This window comes from Genypterus blacodes, unplaced genomic scaffold (assembly GCF_046128005.1).
Source record: "Genypterus blacodes isolate CSIRO-AG114 ecotype Tasmania unplaced genomic scaffold, CSIRO-AGI_Gbla_v1 ptg000076l_1, whole genome shotgun sequence".
NCBI lineage: Eukaryota > Metazoa > Chordata > Actinopteri > Ophidiiformes > Ophidiidae > Genypterus > Genypterus blacodes.
Genome location: NW_027466885.1, coordinates 1,909,893 through 1,921,295, shown reverse-complemented (window position 1 = coordinate 1,921,295; position 11,403 = coordinate 1,909,893). Strand labels below are relative to the sequence as shown.

Here is an 11,403-nt window from a genome sequence, read left to right as displayed (position 1 = left end):
ATTTACTCAGAAAAAGCAGCTCAAATATTTGCCTTTATGTGCAACCATTTTCCAAAAATATCAGAATATTTAGTCTACAACATTTTTATATCTACATCACAAAATATACACAAATCCTTTAAGTATGGTGTTGCTGTCACCCCAGCTGAAAACAAACATACAGTGCATTAGAATCAAACAATCCTGAATATGACAGTGAACTTGAGTGTTTGGAAGAGAAAGTTCAGATACAGCTTTGTCTCGTTGTTTTTTGCAGTATAATGGCAGCGGTGAAAAACAACTCAAAGTTTTGTTTTCGCGATTCAGAAATAAGAAACTAATATGAAATGACACTAAATCCAAATATCCATTTTACATTTGAGGTTTGAGAGGTTGGGATGTGGAGAAGTGTCAATATTTTTTGATGAGTCCTTTGAATTTAATCCCTGTGAGCTCATCAGATGTAGAATGATGATGATGTGTGTTTGTGTGTGTGTGTGTGTGTGTGTTTGGACACAGTGATGCCCCACTGTAATGCAGCAGACGCATGTGCAATACATATAACATGCATGCGTGCAACCAGTTTCCACATTTAACTCAGTTAGAAGAAAGTGGTCATGAGGAGTTGAGTTGTATTATTGTTTTCTTTAGTTTCATCATTAAAGAAAACTATTGCAGCCTGCTTGTGAGGTGCAGATGTCACGTTTAGAGTAGGAAATGTATTTCCTTCAACATAATGTCAATAATAGGGGTTTTCTCATGTGTGATGGGCATGATTATATTCATTTCTATTCAACTGTGCTTGCTCATGAAGATTTGTCTATGTGTAAACTATGATGATGTTCACAGGGAGGGCTCAGAGCAGAAGGCTCAGTGAGGGGCTCCAACAGGGCTAATGTTTAACTTACAAGATCGGATAAGATGATCCTTTGTTCGTCCCACAGCGGGGAGGTTCACCTGTTGCAATGGCAGGGTGGATCGTGCAAGGCAATAAAGAGCATTGTGATGGGATGGGAGCCTGGCAAAGTAAAAAGCCTGTCAAGGGGACACCTGTACTAAGAGGGAAGTTTTCCGGGACAATGAGTGTATGAATGACTGAAAACTATATATTGCACATTGGGGATATTCCACTGGAGATCATTAGACTGGGTGTGCTAGGAGAGGAAACCTTGCCACTGTCATTAGATCCTTCCCCACCCAGGCCCTCAACTTCGCCTTCAAGGAAAAAGTACAAGAAGATCTTCCTGGAGGAGTGAACTGGCCTGTGCACCAACCAGACACCAACACAAAGGAGGGGACACACACATTGAACAGTATATATTGAAGGGAAACCCAAGGTTCGGGGCTCATGTATGGATGTGTAGATAGCTAACTGGTTGCAGTCTGTGGACCACTGAAGCACATGAGACCTCGGCTGAGAACATGACATCTCAGCTGAGTCAGTCAATACTGTATCACAACTTTAACCTCTACTGCTTAATAAACAGCTTAAGTGTGACCTCTCTACTCACTCGACCTCACTACTTGAAGTCCTTCTTGCCGGCCTGAAGAAGTACTCTGAACACCACATGTATTATGTGGGTTTAACAGTGTTTTGATCACCAGTGATTACTATGCAGCAATATCTGCAAATCGCCAGTAGGTGTCAGTATGGCTTCACGAGTGGATGGGCGTTACGAGGGAATAACCTACGGTGGCCGAGAACCGCCACCGCTGCAAATAAAAGAAGCGCTGCAAAAATAAAAAAGCTGGTGTGCAAAAATAAAAAGCTGGTGCAAAAATAAAAAAGGCGATGCAAATAAAAGAAAGCCTGCGAAAAAGTCGGTGCAAAAATAAAAACGGTGATGCATATAAAAAAGCCACAACGGAAGTGGGTTACCGGGGACTGTTTTTGCCGATGCACCTGTGTGAGTAGAAGACGACGCCGACGCACCTGTGTGAGGAGAAGAAGACGGCGACGACGACGAGAAGAAACTACGAATAGGAAAACGAACTAGAAAGTAAGTGAACATGATAGTGTTTAATGTCGCTACGTGTACTTTTTAATGTGTTATTTGGTTAGGCCAGGTAACCCCAGGTTTCAAGGTGAACTGGAGAATGCCGGTGTATTGTTAGCTTCGGCTAACACGGGGAGACCACTAACGAGAGTTGAAGCAACTGACGGCTACAGCTTATTACTATCGTTGTTGTTGTTGCTTGTATCATTAATAGTCATGCTAACAATAATCTAAGGCGTGGGTAACAATAGTTATTTGGATGAATGTGTAGTTAAAGCTGTGTGAGGTGGCCAGGGACTTTTGTGAAAATACCATGACCATAATGTCAGATTGAGGTATTGAACGGACGGCTAAAATGTTCATGCAATTTAAGTTCAAAGCATTTTAAATTACAGTAAATGTTGCAGTGTCCTGGCCTACACATATTTTACAAACTTCAATATTTATGTTCAAATTTGTTCAGCTCTAGTTCTGTCAATCAAATTTGAAGTGCTCACTGATATATTGTTTTTTACTTCCAGATATGGGAACCTGCAGATGGAGAGTCAAGCACTGATTCAGCAGCTCTGGTAATTGTAGCTCTGAAACATAGTCTATCGTTCACACTTAGCCTTGTCTGAAAATATTGTCACACAATCAAGGCTTAAACTACTTAAAAGAATGTGTCACACTCTGACCTAGAGATCCATGTTTGTGTACATTATATTAAACATTTCATTTATTTTTTTTTGTATTGCAAATAGACTGTTGTCAACACCGCACATTTTTATTGTATTTGATATCAGGAATGTGCTTGCAGCTTCAGCTTGTTTCTTTAAATAAAAAATAAATAAAAAAACTACAGACTGTTCTTTTTTTTTTTTTTAAGATTTTTTCAGGCATAGACAACTTTATTACAGACATTTGTACGTTGCTTTGGACAAAAGCCTCTGCCAAATGACAGGGGAGAGAGGAAAATGACAGCAGCAATATACAGCAGCAGCAAATACGACGCATAAAAAGAAGTTTGTTTTGGTGTTGTCACAACACAAATATGTCCCTAAATTTTTTACAGACCAGCCATGTTTTTCAGGGTGATGTAGTTCTCTACAGCTGATTCCCACTGCAAAGGAGCTCTTACACCACTCTGTCGTTGCAGTTCTCCAAAAAGAGTTTCATGCTCATCCCCAGCAGGAGTTGCTGGCACTGGCATGATGCTGGTGATGTGGTTCAGGGTTTGGGCAGATGCTGGGAAACCACAATTGCTAGGAGCAAGTACAGGAAAGTGTTTACACTGAGCAACACATCAATTAAGTTTCACTTTCATGGTCATTACAATTATCTCCAGAGTTTCTTACAGGACAAGGATGCAGAGACCCAAAGACAAGCAATGATCTTAGGTTAAACTAAGTATCAAATATTAGAGAAAGCATTGCACATGAGGGAAAACTTTATTGTGAATCTTAAATTTTATAATCAAAATGTTACAAAATATTTTCAAGTGCATTCAAGTACACACATTTTAGAGCACCACATTATTTCAGTTTTTACGTAATTAATAATAAATAAGGTGACTCCAGGAGGTGAACTTTGTGTTTGCAGGGCTGCCATTGAAGAGATGCCTCTCCCTCAAGTCACTGAACAGATCCATCCAAAATTGGCTCCTAGATAGAAAACACAAATTCATCCAGGTCATCGTTCTTCAAGAGGTTTAGATTAATGTACAAGTCCACTTACTACTGACTCATGCCTTTTGGAGATTTCACTACAATATACCCTTTCCTTTAAAAAGCACAGCAATATACATTAAACTGAGAAATAATATAAATGCATACAGCAAATACAATAATCCAGGGTCAAGTAAAACATAAATGAATTAAAAGTGACAGAAACCTTTGTTTCCGGAACCAGCTTTCAATCCACTGGTTGGATGTTGAAGTGCCATACATGTGGCTTTAAGCTCCTGCAAACTCGTCTGCATGCTCTGATCTCATGGTACATTGAATGGCGGCCATTATTCCATTTTCAGTGCCGCAATCTGTGCAGAGCCGCTTTGGAAAAACTCCATGCTCAACTACACAGTTGATGTAGTTTTGAGCAATTACTGAAGGGTCGTTGTTCGTCTTTCCACAATTCAGCCACATAATTTTTCTGGAGAAGCCATCAATGCAGCCACTTATGCCAATTCCAAAAGGTTTTAATTTATTATACCCATCAACGTGCCAGGTTTCATTTGGTCCCATTGAATGATATGCCCTTCGAACAAATCTACGTCTGCAGCGATTCTCTGTTCCACATGGATCCAGCTCTGCCATTAGGTGCATCGCATCGTCTTGTCTGACGACAAGAGAGTGTTTCCGTTTCAGAATCTGCCACATCGCTCTATACCCTAAAAGCTGGCCTGATCCCTTTAGCTCCTCGGAAATAGCTGCCTGCACAGTAGCAATTGGAGTGTAGTTGATCCTTCTGGTCAGGCTTGCATGTTTTAGTCTTTTTTGTAGATTGCGAAAACTGACTGATATGTTGTGTTTGGTTTTCAGTAAGTCCACTATTATTTCATAACTATGGCCCTCTGTGAAATATTTTTGGATAAGTTCATCCACTGGAGTACTAGCTTCAGGACCTGAGGGGTAGGACGGAGGACACTATATTAGAGGCTAAATGATGAACTGCATAATGAACATTTTCAATTTTTACAGAGAGGTGAATAAATGAGATTGTTAAGATTATCATGTGTGGGTGACATGGTAGTTAGTGATTAGAGTTATTGAGGAATCAAGCTATTCAATGCACTCGTTAAAGTTAATTAATTGAAAATGTCTTTATATAAAAGTAGCATAGTGCAAAACACTCAAAATTGTTGCATAGGATTTTTTTACAGGGATCAGTAGCCTACTAGACTAAGAAACTTTCTTAATTTTTCATGTCTTCAAATTCATTGTATTCCACATGCCTCTGTTATGGATTTCACCATATGAAGTGGTATATTCATGACTAACAGACAGTATATTCTCTGAAAAAGCATAGCAATCCATCATGTTTAAGAACCTCATTAACTGTCAGAAAGAAATGTACCTTCATCTTGAAGACTCCTTAGGAACCTGACATTTCTACAGCATGAGCCACAATATACCAGGACGGATGGAAGGTTCACCCCACAGAATGGACAAAACATGACCTGGTAAATGACAAAGCAAAAACAGTCAAGTTTAGGATTCAATCTGACATTATGGTCATGGTTCTTTCTCAAAGGTCCCTGGCCACCCCACACAGCTTAAACTTCACATTCATCCACATAACTTCTGTTACCCACGCCTTAGATTATTGTTAGCATGATTATTAATGATACAAACAACAACAACGACAGTAATAAGCTGTCTTCACTGTAGATAGTCACCACAAGACGAGCTCACTCACAGAGTCACAGTCAGATGTTGGTCCAGAAAGTGTGTCTCCAATGCTGCTGAAGCTGTTTGAATCTGAAGCTACTTAAATAAATGAGTGTGATGGCATCACGCTAACAAAACGATGTCATCCAATAACTCAAACTCCAGCTATGATGTCAAACTGACATCTGGCCGGACTCGTTAGTGGTCTCCCCGTGTTAGCCGAAGCTAACAATACACCGGCATTCTCCAGTTCAACTTCAAACCTGGGGTTACCTGGCCTAACCAAATAACACATTAAAAAGTACACGTAGCGACATTAAACACTATCATGGTCACTTACTTTCTAGTTCGTTTTCCTATTCGTAGTTTCTTCTCGTCGTCGTCGCCGTCTTCTTCTCCTCACACAGGTGCGTCGGCGTCGTCTTCTACTCACACAGGTGCATCGGCAAAAACAGTCCCCGGTAACCCACTTCCGTTGTGGCTTTTTTATTTGCATCACCTTTTTTATTTTTGCACCGACTTTTTTATTTTTGCAGACTTTCTTTTATTTGCAGTAGCGTTTCTTTTTTGCAGACTTTCTTTTATTTGCATCGCCTTTTTTATTTTTGCACCAGCTTTTTTATTTTTGCACACCAGCTTTTTTATTTTTGCAGCGCTTCTTTTATTTGCAGCGGTGGCGGTTCTCGGCCACCGTAAATAACGAGTAACAGGTCTTTTTTGCAGACAGTTTGTTCAGACAACACACAGCTAACCGCCCATATCGGTTTAAGTTAATGACGTCAATGTAAAGTCAATACAACGTTAGCGGAGAAACAGGGTTTAGTCATCGTGTCATTGAGACACTCTACCACTCTACCACTCAAACTCAGAGGGGAATCCTGCTGTCTGGGTACCAAATAAGTATTAACAGAGGGTCGACAGCGAGCCGGCGTGTTAGAGGTGCAGCAGCATACGACCACAGCTGTTTAGACATGCAAGAAGACATTGTTCTGTGTTGCTCTTTCTCTTGAATATTATCGTTTTGTATTTAAATGAAATAAAATGACAACAAAATGAATCAAGTCATATATACTCTAATTGTAATAACTCCAACAGGTCGCTCAGGAGCTACCAGTAGCTCGCCACCCGTTTCAGGGTAGCCTGCAAAAGGTTTGGAGAATACATACATTTGACAACACAACGTCACTTGGTAAAGCTCTTTAAATTTCTAGCCCCTGCTGCCGAGGTGCCTGAGCAAGGCACCGAACCCTCAATTGCTCCCCCCTCTGCGAAGGGTGGTAATGTAATGTAAGTCGCTTTGGTTAAAACCGTCTGCCAAATAATCGTTATGTAATGACACAATGACTAAACCCTGTTTCTCAGCTAACGTTGTATTGACTTTACATTGACGTGATTTACTTAAACCAATATGGGTGGTGTCTGAACAAAGTGTCTGCAAACAGACTTGAGGAATTTTTGTCTCTCTTATGTTTTCATGCACTGTAATTTTTAAGGATGAAGCTACTTGTAAATTCCTCCTTGAGTTCTTTATATATATTATTAGGGGTCCAAGTACAAAGCGAAATTTTAGAATTATGACATCATATGATAGCAATGTAGATACAAACTTTTGTCATAAAATATACTTTTTTTCCATACAATCCCTCCAATGAACTTTGAAGAATTAGAATTCCTTTGAAATGTGATTTGTCCGTATAATTATTTTTTCATAAGAATCTTTGAAATTGCTTTAAATTAGCTAGTTTAATTTTTATGACCTAATTTGTGTTTTTGAAATTAAAGTTCTTGTGTTCCTCAATAAGAGCTGTATTTCCTGTAATTCCCAACTTATCAGCAGGTTTGAAAGGTATTTCTCCATCAAAAAAGTCTTTCTGTGCAAATACTAAAACAAGTCTCACCAGTTGTTTAAATTCTAAATCTATTTGTGACTGTATGGTTCTTTCCGACTCCAGCGTACTGCACTAACACCACAATAAGAATGCCAGTCAACACGCTGAGACGCATGGCGCTGGGTTAACTGACTCTCACAGAAAACTGGAAACATCACACAGTTCGTCTCTGTTAGCAACAACAGCCAAACTCCATCCATTTTTTGATTTTTTTTTAGGGTTTTGTAGCTCTTGTGCCAGCATGATGTAGTCAGATCTAAATGCAAACAGTCTTTTGACTTGTTGCATTACAACTTTGGCTAAATGAAGATTATAAACAAGGACAACAGAACTGTTTATAGTATACATTTACACATTTACAGTACAAGTTCAGGTTATCTTGCATGATTTGAGTATTTCCATGTTGGAGACTTCTTTTCTTTTCTTCCTTCAGCTGTATAAAAAAGCCTAACATTGGATATACAAGGTGTTCACCTACAGGTGAAACTATATTCTACTTTCCATCAAAGTAATTAGAGTTCATATGCTTGCTTGATAATGTAAACTACATTTTCATTGTTTAATTATTTACTTTGATTTATGTGACAGATAAACAGAACTTTAGAGGGATTTCAACAGGCGTAAAATATTAAAGCCTTAGCAGCAGAACATCTCACACTTTGTCTTAAGCAACCCTGAATAAACAAACATTGTATTGACCTCATTAACTTAAACCGATATGGGTGGTTAGCTGTGTGTTGTCTAAACAAACTGTCTGCAAACAGACTAGACGCAATGTTGTCTTTCCCTCTCTCCCTTTCTCTCTCACTCTTGTGTATTAGGGACAGGGCCTAGGAATGTATATTGTTTTGTATATTTCCATCATTGGTTCAATGAACAGCAATTTCCCTCCCCCTTATCTTAAATGTTTTCATGCACTGTAATTTTTAAGGATGAAGCTACTTGTCATTTCCTCCTTGAGTTCCTTATTTATATTATTAGGTTTCCAAGCACAAAGTGTTGCTTAGAATTATGACATCATATGCTAGCTATGTAGACCCGAACCTGTCTTGTGAAAGATACGTTTTTTTCCCACATCACACTCAAATATTTATATGGACAAATCATACTCCAAATGCATTCTTATTCTCGAAAGAATCATTTGAAGTATGATTTGTCCATATAGATATTTGAGTTTTTTTCATACAAATCTTTGAAGTTGCTTTTAACCAGCTAGTTTGATGTTTATGACCTTATTTGTTTGTTTTTTAAGTTAAAGTTGTTGTGTTCCTCAGTAAGAGACGTATTGTCTGTAATTCACAACGTCTCAGCGGGTTTGAAAGGCATTTTTGTTGTTAACGTTGTGTAGTCTTTCCATGCATATACAAAAAAAAAAAAACATTTATAGGGGCATTATGCCACTAACAATGATTCTATATGCTCATCATCATTTGAAACTTTTTAAGTTAGCAGCTACAGGGAATGTGTTCTAGTCAGTGAGAGCCAAAATGGGGAAGTCAGGGAATAAGGCAATGCTTTAAAAAGATCAAGTGAAAAGCTCGAGATCAAGAACAAAAACAAGGTCGACACACAGAAATCAAGGCTATTATTCCCCACCTGTAAAACCCCATTGGACAAGTCACGAGCTCAAGTCACCGTTGCTTCGTCTCCATATGCATCGAGTGATCTTAAGGGATGCTTAACTAAAGTACTCATCATCTTCATGGTATAGCCTCCAATACAAACGCTCACCCAGGTTTGCTGGTCAAATCCCCCCAAAACACACACGCGCCGTGGGGACACATTTGGACATTCTCACAATCAGCATTAATGTCTTTTTGCTTTGTCTCCTCCTTCAACACTGATGCTGATGAAATTATGACTTTATTTACAAAAAGGGTGCCGAGACCGGTTTTAGTATTTGCAAAGAAAGACTTATATAACTAACTAAATATCCCTCAGGGCTCCAGGTTAGCATAAACAACACATAGCTAACCACCCATATCGGTTTAAGTTAATGACGTCAATGTAAAGTCAATGCAACGTTAGCGGAGAAACAGGGTTTAGTCATTGTGTCATTGAGACACTCTACCACTCTACCACTCAAACTCAGAGGGGAATCCTGCTGTCTGGGTACCAAATAAGTATTAACAGAGGGTCGACAGCGAGCCGGCGTGTTAGAGGTGCAGCAGCATTCGACCACAGCTGTTTGGACATGCAAGAAGACATTGTTCTGTGTTGCTCTTTCTCTTGAATATTAAAGCTTTGTATCTAAATGAGAAGCAATGACAACAAAATTAATCACATAATCTCAAATTGTAATAACCACAAAAGAGAGATGTGCAAGTGGCTGCGGGGGGGATGGAGAGGTACTTCTCTCCCAGTGGTGGATAAAGTACCTTGAAGCCGCATTTGAGTAAAAGTACAGACATCGCTTCATGGAGTAAAACTCGCCCATTAGATAAAAACTACTTGAGTGAAACTCATTTAGCTGCTGATGTTTATTATTTATCTATTTATTAATTTCTATGGCATAACAGCAATATGTGTAAGCTGCACATTCTAACACTTTATGTACCTTCACTGTGGTGAAGTGGCGCTCAACAGATGCGTTTGCACCGCAAATGAGACACGCACAGACTTGTCATTCACATTCGTAAATGATTTCAATTCCTCATGAAAATAGTATATTTCTTGCCTTTGAACGGGGCTATTTTACGCGGTCATCTAGCATGTTCTGTTAACATGGCTGAATGTTACAGTGTCATGTAACCAAACATGGCAGCAGTGGCATTTGTTGGACTGACAGTTGATTGGCTTATCAGCGTTTTGTGACAAAAGGGGTTGGATGTCTGTAGATTGGATTGGATAGAAATTTAAAGAGCTTTACCAAGTGACGTTGTGTTGTCAAATGTATGTATTCTCCGAACCTTTTGCAGGCTACCCTGAAACGGGTGGCGAGCTACTGGTAGCTCCTGAGCGACCTGTTGGAGTTATTACAATTAGAGTATATATGACTTGATTCATTTTGTTGTCATTTTATTTCATTTAAATACAAAACGATAATATTCAAGAGAAAGAGCAACACAGAACAATGTCTTCTTGCATGTTCAAACAGCTGTGGTCGTATGCTGCTGCCCCTCTAACACGCCGGCTCGCTGTCGACCCTCTGTTAATACTTATTTGGTACCCAGACAGCAGGATTCCCCTCTGAGTTTGAGTGGTAGAGTGGTAGAGTGTCTCAATGACACGATGACTAAACCCTGTTTTTCAGTACACAGAGTGACTCAGCTAACATTGTATTGACTTTACATTGACCTCATTAACTTCAAGCAATATGGGTGGTTGGCTGTGTGTTGTCTGAACAAAATGTCTGCAAACAGACTTGAGGCATTGTTGTCTCTCTCTCTCTCTTTCTCTCTCGCCCTGTCTATCGTGTATGTGGGACAGGGCCTAGAAATTTGTCCATATAAATATTTGAGTTTTTTTCATACGAATCTTTGAAATTGCTTTTAACCAGCTAGTTTGATGGTTATGACCTTATTTGTATGTTTTTTAAGTTAAAGTTGTTGTGTTCCTCAATAAGAGACGTATTGTCTGTAATTCACAACGTCTCAGCAGGTTTGAAAGGCATTTTTGTTGTTAACGTTGTGTAGTCTTTCCATGCATGTACAAAAAAACAAACATTTATAGGAGCATTATGCCACTAACAATGATTCTATATGCTCATCATCATTTGAAACTTTTTAAGTTAGCAGCTACAGGGAATGTGTTCTAGTCAGTGAGAGCCAAAATGGGGAAGTCAGGGAATAAGGCAATGCTTTAAAAAGATCAAGTGAAAAGCTCGAGATCAAGAACAAAAACAAGGTCGACACACAGAAATCAAGGCTATTATTCCCCACCTGTAAAACCCCATTGGACAAGTCACGAGCTCAAGTCACCGTTGCTTCGTCTCCATATGCATCGAGTGATCTTAAGGGATGCTTAACTAAAGTACTCATCATCTTCATGGTATAGCCTCCAATACAAACGCTCACCCAGGTTTGCTGGTCAAATCCCCCCAAAACACACACGCGCCGTGGGGACACATTTGGACTTTCTCACAATCAGCATTAATGTCTTTTTGCTTTGTCTCCTCCTTCAACACTGATGCTGATGAAATTATGACTTTATTCACAAAAAGGGTGCCGA

General features: G+C 39.3%; 1 long non-coding RNA gene across 2 annotated transcripts; it reads right to left on the bottom strand.

Moving 5' to 3' along the window:
* Positions 1 to 3,072: 3,072 nt before the first annotated feature.
* On the bottom strand, positions 3,073 to 5,810 carry LOC143006707 (uncharacterized). Of its 2 annotated transcripts, XR_012964331.1 has the most exons (4): positions 5,685 to 5,810; positions 5,031 to 5,133; positions 3,475 to 3,619; positions 3,073 to 3,220 (listed from the first exon to the last, which is right to left on the bottom strand). It is a non-coding gene; the product is annotated as an uncharacterized LOC143006707 (long non-coding RNA). The 2 variants fall into 2 exon arrangements; XR_012964330.1 differs by having other exon boundaries at positions 3,101 to 3,619; positions 5,685 to 5,809.
* Between the last annotated feature and the right edge of the window lie 5,593 nt (positions 5,811 to 11,403).